The sequence below is a fragment of the Ambystoma mexicanum genome, chromosome 2p (assembly GCF_040938575.1).
Source record: "Ambystoma mexicanum isolate Mex_15411 chromosome 2p, UKY_AmexF1_1, whole genome shotgun sequence".
Classification (NCBI taxonomy): Eukaryota; Metazoa; Chordata; class Amphibia; order Caudata; family Ambystomatidae; genus Ambystoma; species Ambystoma mexicanum.
Genome location: NC_090923.1, coordinates 766,144,925 through 766,159,233, shown reverse-complemented (window position 1 = coordinate 766,159,233; position 14,309 = coordinate 766,144,925). Strand labels below are relative to the sequence as shown.

The 14,309-nt window shown below is 42.5% G+C and overlaps 1 protein-coding gene across 1 annotated transcript in view; it reads left to right on the top strand.

Annotated features, from left to right (window-relative positions):
* Positions 1 to 14,309, top strand: part of LOC138566771 (cytochrome P450 2C18-like) — a 385,240-nt gene that overhangs the window by 142,355 nt on the left and 228,576 nt on the right. The gene's annotated exons all lie outside the window — the stretch shown is intronic.

Below are 14,309 nucleotides of genomic sequence, written 5' to 3'. Positions count from 1 at the left end.
ACCAGCGCCTACAGGTCCACAGTTTGTCAAACCCCACAACTTGGTTAGAGGAATGTCTGGGGATGAAGAGGCTCTCAGCCTTTAAGTACCTGCAATTGGGGTTTCTTGATGAAGTCTAATTGGGGAGATAACTTATGCTGGGAGCTTACCCCTTCAAGAAAGTACTGCTACAGGAAACCAACATGAGGGGGCGAATATCCAGGCTATATGGGGGACTAAGGAGGGTCGAGCCCAAAGATACATTACTAAAATGTAGGAAGTGCATGGAAGATCTAGGAATTGAACTGACCAACCAGTTGTGGGGTAAAATGTGTAGGGGGGTGAATAGGTCCATGTTGACCCTGCAATACAGAATAAAGGCATTCAAACTGTTACACAGCTGGCAGTACCCACCCGCAACATTAGAAAAAATGTACCCTGAGGTAGATGCGCACTGCTGGCGCTGCAGAAGGGCAAATGCTGTCTTTTACCTCAAGTGGTGCAAATGTACACTCATTCAGACATACTGGAAAGAGGTTTGGGATGACTAAAGTATCTGGATGGGATACAAAGGCCCAGGGAGCCTAGCCTGCTGTTGTTTGGTGTATGTGAGAAGGAGGAATATGGGGGGTGGAGGGCCACAAGGTCCACATGGTCCAGACTCTACTGGTAGCAGCAAGGAGCTGTGTGACACAACATTGGAAGGGGAGGAGTGTGTCCACAGAGAGGGAATGGGTTCAGAAAACAAAGTCCATATATGACATGGACTACCTGACTCACCTTCTGGATGAGACGCAAATGGACATAGAGGGGATCTGACTGCCCTTCTTTAAGAAATATGGAAGATAATCTGCCCTTGGGAAAAAAGTGAAATGAAGTAGGGATTTATTGGTTGTGACAAAGTAATAAAAGAGACTTGCATACAGGGGAGACGGAAGGAGGAAGGGGGAGAACAGAGGAATCACAGAATCTGTATGTTGTACATGTTGGTGACACTGTTGATGTTTTGAAAAATGACAATAAAAAACCTGATTTAAAAACAACAAGAAACACTAATTGTGATTGCTCTTAGATCACTGTGGACAAAATGTTTATTGGAAGAAACAGATGGGCCGCATTTCTGCCAGTTTTGCCTTGACATACCCTATGCAGGGACTTCTCCTATTAGGATCTTTGGAGACCAAATATCTGATTAGCTCCTGGGTCAGTGCAGCTTTGGGCTTACCCCAAAGTCTGAGACAATAACAGAAGGGCTGAGCTATGATATGCTTGCAACTGAGGCTGCTACATTGTTAATACCAAGTCAATACCAAGTCAACTGGTTTGGCCTTGAACATACTCTGGTCACCTCACTCATGGCTTGCTCAAATCTCACAGTTTGTTTATTTACATGTGGGTCAGGGCTGGAGTTAGAAGAAAACCTAACCTCAAGGTAGTTAAAGCTATAGACCCTTGGAATCAGAGCAGCCTTACTAAACATAGATTGAAATTCCATAGGTCGCTTCCCCCCCACACACCATCACTGCTAACCGTTGGTCATTAACCCTAAGATCCAAAGAGCCCATAAATGAGGTGTAATTATAAATAAGCTTCTGTAAAGCTTGAGGGGTACGCGCCATTAAGACTTTATCATCCACGAACACTTTAGAGTGGCAGGCGCATATTATCTAGCCTAGCAACATCTGGGTCAGAATTTAACAGACAATCGTATAGGCCATTGATGTACAAATGAAAGAGCAGGGGGGCAGGACGCAGCCCTGGCACATCCCCAGCTCCACCGGAAAAGGGGCAGTGCATCTCCCAAGCGAAATCTTCCCAAGATGTTGATTATTGCCTGTGGGCAGTTCATGGATTTGAGCATGTGCCAAAGCTTGGCAGATTGACCTTGTCAAATGACTTGGTCAGTTGCCTGAAGGCTAAATAGATCGGCTCACCTTTTACAAATAACAAGTGGGCCACAACAAGATAGCGGTTCAGAGACTGTTCAGGAGTACAGAGACCGGGTCTGATTATTTTTTACTACCCTCTACCCAGGCATCCAGCCTGGCCATAGCACGACCAAAGTTAATTAGCAATATGATTTATAGTAGAATAGGAGACAAAGTACCAAGGGAGAAGAGGAGAAAAGGAAGAGTTGCTAGTTAGTTAGGGGAGGGCTACAGAAGTTTGCAATTGCGCCTGAGAGAAGAAAATTCTAAAGTCTTACCCAATTGAGTTTTTTTCTGAGCTTCAAGAAAGGTGAACTGGTCCTACCCAGTAAGGTGCCAGTGGGCTGGATAGCCGTTTCTGAAAGGGAAAATGTATGAGGTTGAGGGAAGGGATGCACCATGGAAAGGATTGGTGGTGGTCATAGGAACAGTGAGGCGCTAGTGTGTTCTGCCAAGGGGTCTGGCTACCAAGTGCTTGTAGGCATGGTATAAGGTGTTGATGGTTAGCCTGTAATTAACCGGGTCGGGCATGACTAATGAAATGGGTGACTGGGATTGGGCAATTGGTGCCTATGGCATGTACAGTATCATGAGTTCACTCTTATTGGTTACCGAAATGCTGGTAGCCGTGATAATAGGTGTTGCTTGTTGGCCTGTATTTAACTGGGTCTGGCATGACTGGTGCAAAGGGTGATTAAGGTTTAGGTAATTGGTGCCTTAGGCATCGTTTGTGGCAAGTGTGCCTGAATTATGAGCTAAGAAGAACAGATGAGCATGTCCCTGCTCAATATCATGGGTGCACGCTTGTAGGTTCAGATAACCCTGTTGGAGATACATGTGTTCCATATGTGGGCGGATGCCTGGTTGCAATGTAATAGCTGGCATGTGTGCACAGCGTTGCCCGTATTGGGAAGTGCCTGGTGTTTAAAGTTGGCAGGGTGAGGGTGGATATGTCAGCGTAATGCTGGTAGCAGCGTGTTATGTGGGCTGGTGCCTACTCCCAAGAAGGTGGGCTGCGGTAGTGTGGAGCGGCGCCCAATGGGGTGGATCTATTGTGAGGCGAGAGTTAATGAGGCATAATGCGCATGGTCAGACACGCAGAGTGTCATTTGCGAGCCGCGTGCGCGAGCGGCTATCTTTATGTTGGCAGTCATGGCGTGAAGCAAATAGAGAAGCAGCTGGAGTCAGCAAGGGACGTGGCTAAGTGCACACGAAGCTTACCTGAGCCGGTCGGCAGACATGTGTTCCGGAGTAGCGGAGGCGACGGTCGTCTGGTGGAAGTGCACATTACTTCCTGTTAATAAGGAAGGTGTGCTCTAATTGGTTGAGGAAACGGGCCATTTGATTCGTTCATAGAGAAATGCGCGTCGGCTGTGTAAAGTGTCAATATGTTAAAACTGGCACCTCTACGTCCAAGATTGTATTTCATTAGTGCTGAATAACTAAAGAAATAAAACTAACCACTTGTCTAACACTAAACAAACCTGACTCATCCATTACCTGACAAAGCTGCCATACTAACAAATACCGGACCATCGAATCGCACCAGCGCCTACAGGTCCACAGTTTGTCAAACCCCACAACTTGGTTAGAGGAATGTCTGGGGATGAAGAGGCTCTCAGCCTTTAAGTACCTGCAATTGGGGTTTCTTGATGAAGTCTAATTGGGGAGATAACTTATGCTGGGAGCTTACCCCTTCAAGAAAGTACTGCTACAGGAAACCAACATGAGGGGGCGAATATCCAGGCTATATGGGGGACTAAGGAGGGTCGAGCCCAAAGATACATTACTAAAATGTAGGAAGTGCATGGAAGATCTAGGAATTGAACTGACCAACCAGTTGTGGGGTAAAATGTGTAGGGGGGTGAATAGGTCCATGTTGACCCTGCAATACAGAATAAAGGCATTCAAACTGTTACACAGCTGGCAGTACCCACCCGCAACATTAGAAAAAATGTACCCTGAGGTAGATGCGCACTGCTGGCGCTGCAGAAGGGCAAATGCTGTCTTTTACCTCAAGTGGTGCAAATGTACACTCATTCAGACATACTGGAAAGAGGTTTGGGATGACTAAAGTATCTGGATGGGATACAAAGGCCCAGGGAGCCTAGCCTGCTGTTGTTTGGTGTATGTGAGAAGGAGGAATATGGGGGGTGGAGGGCCACAAGGTCCACATGGTCCAGACTCTACTGTAGGCAGCAAGGAGCTGTGTGACACAACATTGGAAGGGGAGGAGTGTGTCCACAGAGAGGGAATGGGTTCAGAAAACAAAGTCCATATATGACATGGACTACCTGACTCACCTTCTGGATGAGACGCAAATGGACATAGAGGGGATCTGACTGCCCTTCTTTAAGAAATATGGAAGATAATCTGCCCTTGGGAAAAAAGTGAAATGAAGTAGGGATTTATTGGTTGTGACAAAGTAATAAAAGAGACTTGCATACAGGGGAGACGGAAGGAGGAAGGGGGAGAACAGAGGAATCACAGAATCTGTATGTTGTACATGTTGGTGACACTGTTGATGTTTTGAAAAATGACAATAAAAAACCTGATTTAAAAACAACAAGAAACACTAATTGTGATTGCTCTTAGATCACTGTGGACAAAATGTTTATTGGAAGAAACAGATGGGCCGCATTTCTGCCAGTTTTGCCTTGACATACCCTATGCAGGGACTTCTCCTATTAGGATCTTTGGAGACCAAATATCTGATTAGCTCCTGGGTCAGTGCAGCTTTGGGCTTACCCCAAAGTCTGAGACAATAACAGAAGGGCTGAGCTATGATATGCTTGCAACTGAGGCTGCTACATTGTTAATACCAAGTCAATACCAAGTCAACTGGTTTGGCCTTGAACATACTCTGGTCACCTCACCCATGGCTTGCTCAAATCTCACAGTTTGTTTATTTACATGTGGGTCAGGGCTGGAGTTAGAAGAAAACCTAACCTCAAGGTAGTTAAAGCTATAGACCCTTGGAATCAGAGCAGCCTTACTAAACATAGATTGAAATTCCATAGGTCGCTTCCCCCCCACACACCATCACTGCTAACCGTTGGTCATTAACCCTAAGATCCAAAGAGCCCATAAATGAGGTGTAATTATAAATAAGCTTCTGTAAAGCTTGAGGGGTACGCGCCATTAAGACTTTATCATCCACGAACACTTTAGAGTGGCAGGCGCATATTATCTAGCCTAGCAACATCTGGGTCAGAATTTAACAGACAATCGTATAGGCCATTGATGTACAAATGAAAGAGCAGGGGGGCAGGACGCAGCCCTGGCACATCCCCAGCTCCACCGGAAAAGGGGCAGTGCATCTCCCAAGCGAAATCTTCCCAAGATGTTGATTATTGCCTGTGGGCAGTTCATGGATTTGAGCATGTGCCAAAGCTTGGCAGATTGACCTTGTCAAATGACTTGGTCAGTTGCCTGAAGGCTAAATAGATCGGCTCACCTTTTACAAATAACAAGTGGGCCACAACAAGATAGCGGTTCAGAGACTGTTCAGGAGTACAGAGACCGGGTCTGATTATTTTTTACTACCCTCTACCCAGGCATCCAGCCTGGCCATAGCACGACCAAAGATTTTTAAACTGTGTGATAAAAAATAAAAATAATGATATATCCAAATTGCTATATCAAGTACTGAATGGTCACTTTTGATTTCACAAACTTGTTCAGCAGCCTGGTAATTCCCATACTTTGTACAGTATTTTTTAATCGTTATAGCATCACAATACTTCTCCAGATTGTGAATTCATTATAATGCTCCTAGAGGAGTTGCAGATGACTAGTTTTTTTATAGCTTTAAATAATAATAATCTTGTGACAGCTATCAAAGTGAATGAAGTTAAGAGTTTCATTAAAGCCACGGTACGCTGAATGGGTTAGATCCTAAATTTCACTAGTGACATTGAGCATCAACATTCCTTGCAAAGTTGTTCAACAATAGTCGCAAAATTCACAAGGGGCTAGATTTCTGTGCTAAAGCATTTGCTTGATCTTAAAGAATGTTGAAAATCCAGTAACAGTGAAGAGCTACTTCCGTAATTCACTATTAAACAACCTTGCCAAATATTTGTGAAAGATCTAGCTAATAAGATGAAGTTGTAATATGAGCTTTCTAGGGTTTATCCTCAGTATGGTACTTCCAGACCTGACACCAGTGATGAACTTGTTTGACATGAGTGAGGAGAACATTTTTCACTCAGCAAAAGTACAAATAACTAAACACCTATAACTTCCACATATTCAGCTGGTAGTTTTCCTATCAGGCCACACATACATTAGGATTGAACTCCAGCTTTTTCATGAGGATTTTAGAGCTCAATGAGAATATTAGAATTATGCCAAGTGTCAAAAGCATTCTAACAAAAGTATGGCACACAGCAAGGATTTCTCTTTTTACCTTTTTTGTCTGCTCAATATTAAAAAAAATGTCTGTTTATAATTACACAGTGCATTAAGTAAACAAATGTTTACCACCTGTTTATAGTGTATGTGTTTCCTGCAGGGACGTCAATTCACCAAAATGCCAGGGGTAGCGGAAGTGACATCACACGACCCTTGACCCCTGATGACATCACAGGAAGTGATGTAATTTGAACCCACCCCAAAGTGATATCGCGAGAAGCGATGGAACACGACCTTTCATCCGTTGACAAAACAGGAAGTGGCATTACATAGCATTGTACACTACGAACAATATGGTTACGATATCACTATAATGTGATGTACATGTCATACCTGAATGGATCGCCATATGTATCGTTAAGATCAGTGTGCATAGGCCCATATTACCAAATTACTGTGATTGCAAGCAGACGTCCATGACCGAATGATAATGATGTGTTATTATATACCACTTACGCTTAAGCGCTTTACATAGAAGAACTATACACCCAATATCACCCAACCTGTGTTGGTACCCATTTATCGACTTCAAAAGGCTGAGTTGAGGCGTTTGAGAACAGACTAAATCAGTGACTCACCCCCTGAAGTGTGCCTGAAATAAACCTTTAATGAGCCTAGCTTTAATTGTATAGAATTCCAGAAAGACACATTTTTGGCATTCCTATTCTTTATTTTTTAGATTAGGTTCAGTGCTGAAAGTGTTAGACTTGTGGCCCTCGTGTTCTTATTTTTCTTCTTTTTTTAAGGGGCCTGAACAAGAAAGCTAGCCACTCCTGAATTAAAGAGCCTCATGGTGCTGGCCACAGCCCAGGAGCTTGTATTCCAAAAAAAAAAAAAAACGTGTTTTTTGTTTTTTTTTAGAGGTCGCAAGGTAGACCACAGAGGTCGCAAGGGAGAGCTCAGAGGTCGCACTTGCGACCTCTGGCGACCCCCAAATGACGTCCCTGGTTTCCTGATGTCATTTGGCAAGAAGGAAACCTTTCCAAGTTGATTTTGAATATCGTACATGGGCATATGAAAGGAATTTAGGTTGTACGTCCAGAAGGACGTCTGTGTAATAGAAAAGGACATTTTGCCATCGTTGATTACAATACATTTGTCGCCAGTAGATTGAGTCACTTCTACTAACCCCATCACAATTACCAGTGAAGAAGAGTCCACTCCCAGTGGACGCACAACTGTTATTTTTAGTAAATATATTTTTTTATATGATAAAAACATCTATTTGGGTTTATTTAAATTAAGAGTATAGACAAATGTTTTCGTACATAAGATCTTCGGTATGTCCCTGCAGGAGGACAAGGGTTTGAATGGCTTGCAATTGGGTAAGACTCAGGATGAGAGTTGAATGGTTAGAGTCACGGAAACCAACCGTGTCTCCCGCAGGTGTTCTTTTTTCTAGATTTCTATCCTGGTTGAGGGAGACATTATTCCAGGTGCCACCTTTTTTCAGTGTTATTTGGTGCAGCCATTCTGGCTATATTTTCTTAATGTTTCATTCCTTTTTTTTACGGGGTATCACATGCAAAAGCAAACATTATGTGTACTTATGTGTACCCATATGGGCCTACATTGGTGCAGGCAGTCTAGAATGTTTTCTATTGAGGCATGTCATTTTTACTGGCAAAGCCAGCAGGATGTTATTTGTACGTGGAGCTACTGGAATATATTGGCAAAACCAGCATTGGCATGTTTTCTTGTAGTTTTATTAATGTCATTATGTGCATATTAAACTTGACTATGTTCTTTTCTGGAAATACAGTCATTTATTGGTTTGTGGAAAAGTACGGGCATAACAAGCATGAACACGTTTTTTATGCTGGAATATATTGTGGGAATTATGCACCACGAAAATGTGTTGAAAAACAACACACATTATAAGCTGCATGGCTTTTTTCCCTGTTATTCACAGAAAGTATTCTTTAAAATTAACAATTGTAATTCATTATTTTAGGGATAACATCATTTTCTCAGGGGAATAACCCACCCAAACCCCCATTGGTCAGTTCAGGCTCTCTCATCATGCTCGGCTGTCCTGCATATTTGTGGGAATGATTTATGCTAACCCCCCCACCCCACTATATATATGATTTACCACCTGCTGCTGGGCAAACTTTGCACTATTTCAGGTCCTCCTATGGTGCACCCTTTCAACTGGGAAACTGAGCTATGCTAATTGTTTCATACCATAGTATATTCGCAGCCCTGCACTATGGTAATTCCCTTCAAATCTGCCTCTCAAAAACTCTCAAAAAGATGCTTTCCATGGATGAAAGCCATAGAGTATGATGCAGGGCAGTTGGTCTCTGGCATTAGCAGCTTTATTGCTTTAGCCCCATCCTCATTGCAGTCCTCTGGCTTTTGGTAGGAGCACAGTAGCCATTCAAGTTCCCATGTTTTAAAAACAATGTCACCCACCTGTAACATCCAAAATGGCTGACTTACACACCCTCAATCTCAAAAGCTTGAAATGACCTTTTGCAACAAAGAGGATTTCCAACTGGAACTCTTGAATTTTAAGAGGCGACAAATCTTAAGTCAATCTTCGTTTGTCTTCACCTGTACATGGGTCCACCCAAAGACCAGCCCTGCATTCCACCCAGATTTGCTAATGATTTAACTGCTGGATTTTATTTTTGCTTATTCGCTACAGGAAATGTTAAATGAAGGTGTGATACACACCATAGCACCAGCTTTTTCTTAACCATTGACATGTGCCAATTGGGGCTGCCTCTGGAGCTACCATCAATAAGAATCTTTCTACTGTGACTGAGTACTTTCCAGGAACTTCCACTAGCCTTCTGTATCCCTTATATTCTCCAGGCCTGACATGCCCAGCACTTAGCTAACACCTCTTCTGGTTTAATTGCCTTCATACTACCAACAAGGTGATCAACAATGCCCTTAAAATCCTTGATTATGGTTATCTTTCCCTCCTGGTTCTCCTTGACCTTTCAGCAGCATTCTTCACCATAGTCCACCATACACTCCTGGATGAAACCTTGCTAATCGCCACCAGTTCATGCAAATGGATTCCTCCAGATTACCAACCCTACAAATCACCTTTGGAGTCCCACAAGGATCTATCCTTTCCCCTGCGATCTTCAATCTTTACACAGAACTGCTCAAAACCCTGATTGCCTGTCACAACAGCCACATCCACCAACACACAGCTGACACATAGCTCCCCCTCTAGATACCCTCCACCAAAGACATCCACAGACACCAAGAGGCTCAAGGCCTGCCTCACATTTTATCAAGACTGTGACTCAATCCTCCAAGAACTCAAAACCACCCTCACAACCAACATCAACTGCCATGCACCAGTGAAACAGCACACACTCAAGCCTAAACCTTCCACACTCTGGTACACTCAAGAACTTAACTTCAACAACTAAACCACCAGAATAAAATAAAAGATTTGGTAAAAGGCCTTCAGCACATCAGACCTTGCCCTGCCTACGGAAATCTTTGCTATACGCCATCACTGATCAGCACTGACAAGGCCAACTACTACCAAAACAAAATAGCTGAGGCCAACAATGAAAGCAGATGCCTCTTCAAAGCCATCAAGCAGTGTGTGAACCGACCCAATCTGCACCTCATTGAAAAATCCACTGCCATCAAATCTTTCTTCATCAACAAGATCAGCATGACCCGCCAACACACAGGTACTAACACCACAACTGAGAGCACATTACACATCCCATCGATCAAAATCACAACTGCCTATACAACTTTCAAGACACTCAGTATGGACGACTTCACTGCCACCCTAGCATGCCTCAAGGCCGGTTCTAGGTCATTTGGTCGAATATAAATGGTCGACAGGACGGGTCGACACCAAAAGGTCGACAGGTCAAATGGGCGAATTTTTTTTTTTTTTTCATATTTTTCTTTTTTTTGGGGGGCGGGGTCACCCCCCAAACCCCTTTTCTTTGCTAGAAAACCCCTTTTTTCTCTAAACAAAAACCTAAAAAAAATATATATATAAATTAAAAAAAATTTAACCATTTGACCTGTCGACCAAATTGTGTCGACCATTTGTCTGTCGACCATTTGTCTGTCGACCATTTGTCTGTCGACCATTTGACTAGACACCCTCAAGGCCACATCATACATGATTGACCTCCTACAACTGAAACACTCCTGCCTTACCTGACAATCATAAGCGTCTTCTTAACTAAAGGCACCTTCCCCTCGATACACAAGACCGGACCAAGGCTCAAGCATCTCAAGAAAGCAACACTGGTCCCTGATGATCTCGGCAACTACTACCCCATCACCCATCTTCCCTTCCTAGGTAAGATCATTGAGAAAGCAATGGCCATGCAACTCCTTCAATATTTCGAAGTAAACAAACACCTTCAGTCCTACCAATCTGGCTTCAGATACAGATGCCATACATAAACAGCTACTATCAAGGTGATCAATAATACCCTTAAAATCTTTGAGGATTGTCATCCTTGCCTCCTGGTTCTCCATGAACTCTCAGCAGCATTAGACACAGTAGACCCTCACCGACAATCTAGATCACTGCATGGGGATCAGCAAGATCGTACCCAGCTGATTCAAATCATAACTTGCTAATCACCCCCAGCGTTTACAAATGGATTCCTCCAGATCACCAACTCTACCCATCAACTGTGGAATCCTGCAAGGATCCATCCTCTGATCTTCAATCTTTACATGGAACCTGTCAGAACCCTCCTCCCGCAACACAACATCCACCAATGCACAGGTGACTCACAGCTCAACCTCAAGATATCCTCCTTCAAAGACATCTGCAGGGCTTCACACAACTGCTAGCCACCTGCCCCAAGTTCCTTAGGTTCGACATTGACAGACACCTCTCCTTCAAACAGCACATAGCAAGAAAGACACAGATGGCTAGATATCAACTTTCTCTCCTGCCAACAATAAAGCTATTCATCCCAGAAATAACTTCAGATATGCTCTCCAAGCTTTGGTCCTCCTACAGCTGCAAGATAGCAATACCCTTTCGGAAGCCCTTCCGGTGACTATCCTAGCATTCCTATCCTTGTTTATTACTAAAAATAAAAGTGACACAGCAATGTGCTCTAGCACCTTGAAGTGTCGTTTGTGCTGGATGGAATTACAATAATGACCAAATAATCAGACGGACTCAAAGAATATGACAAAGTACTGCTTTACTGTCAATTTAATAAAATAGGGTGAACTCGCAGACATCGGACTGATGCATGCACACTCGCACAGACGCTTGATTACATAGAGGTCTTATACCCCAATATCTGTCATCTATGATGTCATTCTACGTTGCAAAATACAAAACCTATCAAGTGAAGGGATTGGTTAAGGGAACATATCTACTTATAGAACATATAAGGATTATTGCATCATTGGCTACCCCTTATCTGCGGGGCATGCCTTGAACTACCTCTAAATATGTATAGTACTGATTATAGCGTACAAAACAATAGTGGATTGGTCTGTGCAATATTGTAAATTAGGTTGTCCCTCAACCCCACTGACTGGTTGGCATAATATCCCAACCTTGGAATTTTAGCCCTCTTTAGCAGAATGTACGTCAAAAGAAACATAGGTTTTTGAATCCCAGCATACTACTCCCAATTTTCGCAAGTAGTCCAGGGTTTCTTATCGGTAGGCTATCAGCCAAAGTGTTCCATTTGTAGTTGACCTTGTTGCCTGTTCACTATCCTGGCACATTCATGGGAGTGTGAGCACACCACTATCTTAGCTTAAGCCTCTAATAAATAGCCTTTGTTTTGGGCTTCTGAGTCATGTGTGAAGACATCACACATTTGTCTAGTTGAGCCTTTTATTTACTGCTTTTTGATTTAATTATGCAGAGTGCTGCTGCTCCTCTTGGCCTCTAGAGACTTGCTCATTCTATCTCACATGAACATTGTATACTTTTAATTGACTAGCAGTTTGGCTTTCACAGATGTTTTCTTCTTCCATCTCTGAAGAATGCCCCACATTCAGAGCTTATCCACATACTCCCTTTGTGTTCTGTGCTTATCCTTTAAAAATAGCATCCTTAACTCTGGACAAACCTTGACTCATTGTCCAATCTGCACACAGAGCAGTTTTTATGCTTCCGCTGATTCTACAGACTCGGCCTGTCTCTGAGGTTGCTTGGTTAAGTTTGATATGAGCCAGTGTCAATTTTCCTACTTTGGCTGTCTTTTCCATGTTTTATATTCCTCTATAGCAAGCTTCTATACATTTTCTTTCTAACTTGCGTTCCTGCATATTTAGTTATTGGTCAGTATGTTGCTTCATCTTCTTTAGATCCATGATAACTCTTGCCTTAGATACATGTTACTCTTAGTGCTTCAGTTACATTGTTACTTCTAACTATTTTCATATTGTTTGAGCATAGGTTCATATATCTTCTTTATGACATTTGTCTTTGTCAGATTTCACTTTAATGTCCATCTATAATATTCACTAATGCATTCTGTCATCTTGGCAGGCAACATCCTTTCATGTAACATTTTTCTATGCAACATCCTTCCACGCTTTCATTGCAAGGATACATTCTGTATGGCTGTCTGAGTGCATACCATCTCTCATACAATCGATGCGGTATGGGAACAATGCAGAGGGTCACATTTATTGCTCTTCTCCGACTGTTCCAAAATGATTGCGGTGAGGGGGTGGGAACTAGCAAGATAGCGTCTACCTGCTCCTCTACAGCAACAGTTCAAACCGTTGTGTTAATTTTTTACCTCATGCTTTAGAGGGTCTCATATGACCCTCTAACACATATTTTAAAATGGGACCACAATGTTTAGAAATATCTCTCTAATGCATTCCTCCACATCTGTTACACAAACAAGGCCAGCATAATATGTTTGTTTTCTGCACATTTCAAAGAGCAACGTGTTTCTTAATTCTGGCTGCACTTTGAAATTTGCAGAAACTCTCTCGCCTCCACTTTGTGCACAGTTGCACGTAGTGGCAAAGGTGTATCACAATGTCCGCACATTTAGATGCCTTCTGTGATGAGGGTGCGTGATTTTCTCCCACAAAGAGAAAGCTAAGCTCTCTTTATTTGCAGTAGAAAAGCTTTCGATAAGCAAGCCCATAGTGTCTAGCTTCCCTTCCATTTGGACATGTTTATAGTTTGTTAATAGGCCTTCTCATTTGCATATTTGAACACATCTATATTAGCAAATTTGAACAAGTGCTTCTGTGGGAGTAGTGGACTCTGCTCTTCTGTGACTAACACAGGAGATCTGTGTAAGAAAGCTCATTTTTGGCCTGGTGGAATGGTTCCATGTAATAGCCCCACTGAGTGGTTGGAGCTACTTGTAGTGGAGCTATTGTTTCTTGAACGCATAGTGCTAGTGGTGACTGGCATGTCAGTCCATTTCGGGATGCTGCTGTTAATGTAAGCAGATATCGTTGAGATGAAGGATGAGCAGTTTATAGTTTGAGACATGTTTGAGGTGTTTGATGTTTTTAATGGCAACTGCCACATTGCATTGTTGGCTGTTTTTGGAGATTCTGTTCTAGATGTTGCTTATTGTGATGATTATTTTAAAGGGAATAGAATCTGTTGGTGCAAATTGTGAGGTATTGTTGGTGATGAACGAAATTGGAAGATGGCAGATAATTTGAAAAGTTGTTTCTCTAACTTGATTAGGTCAAAAGAGATTGGAATATTACCTATTGATATTTATCAAAACACTTCATTGGTGAAACAGCATTTCCTGGATTTTTCAAAAGACAAGTTCCTAACCCGGTATAAATGTATTAACAGTTGGGTTATCCAGTACTTGTTTTGCCCTCTCTTTGCCATCTTCTACTTCAATACAAGGCTGTGGACATCACTGTATGAAGTACATCAAAATTAGATTAAAATGGGAAAGCAAATACAAAAAGCAAACAATTGACAAATAAACGATATAGATGGCTCAGTATTTTTTAAGCAAAACACATTGTATGGTCCCTTAAGGTTTTTTTGTGTAAATA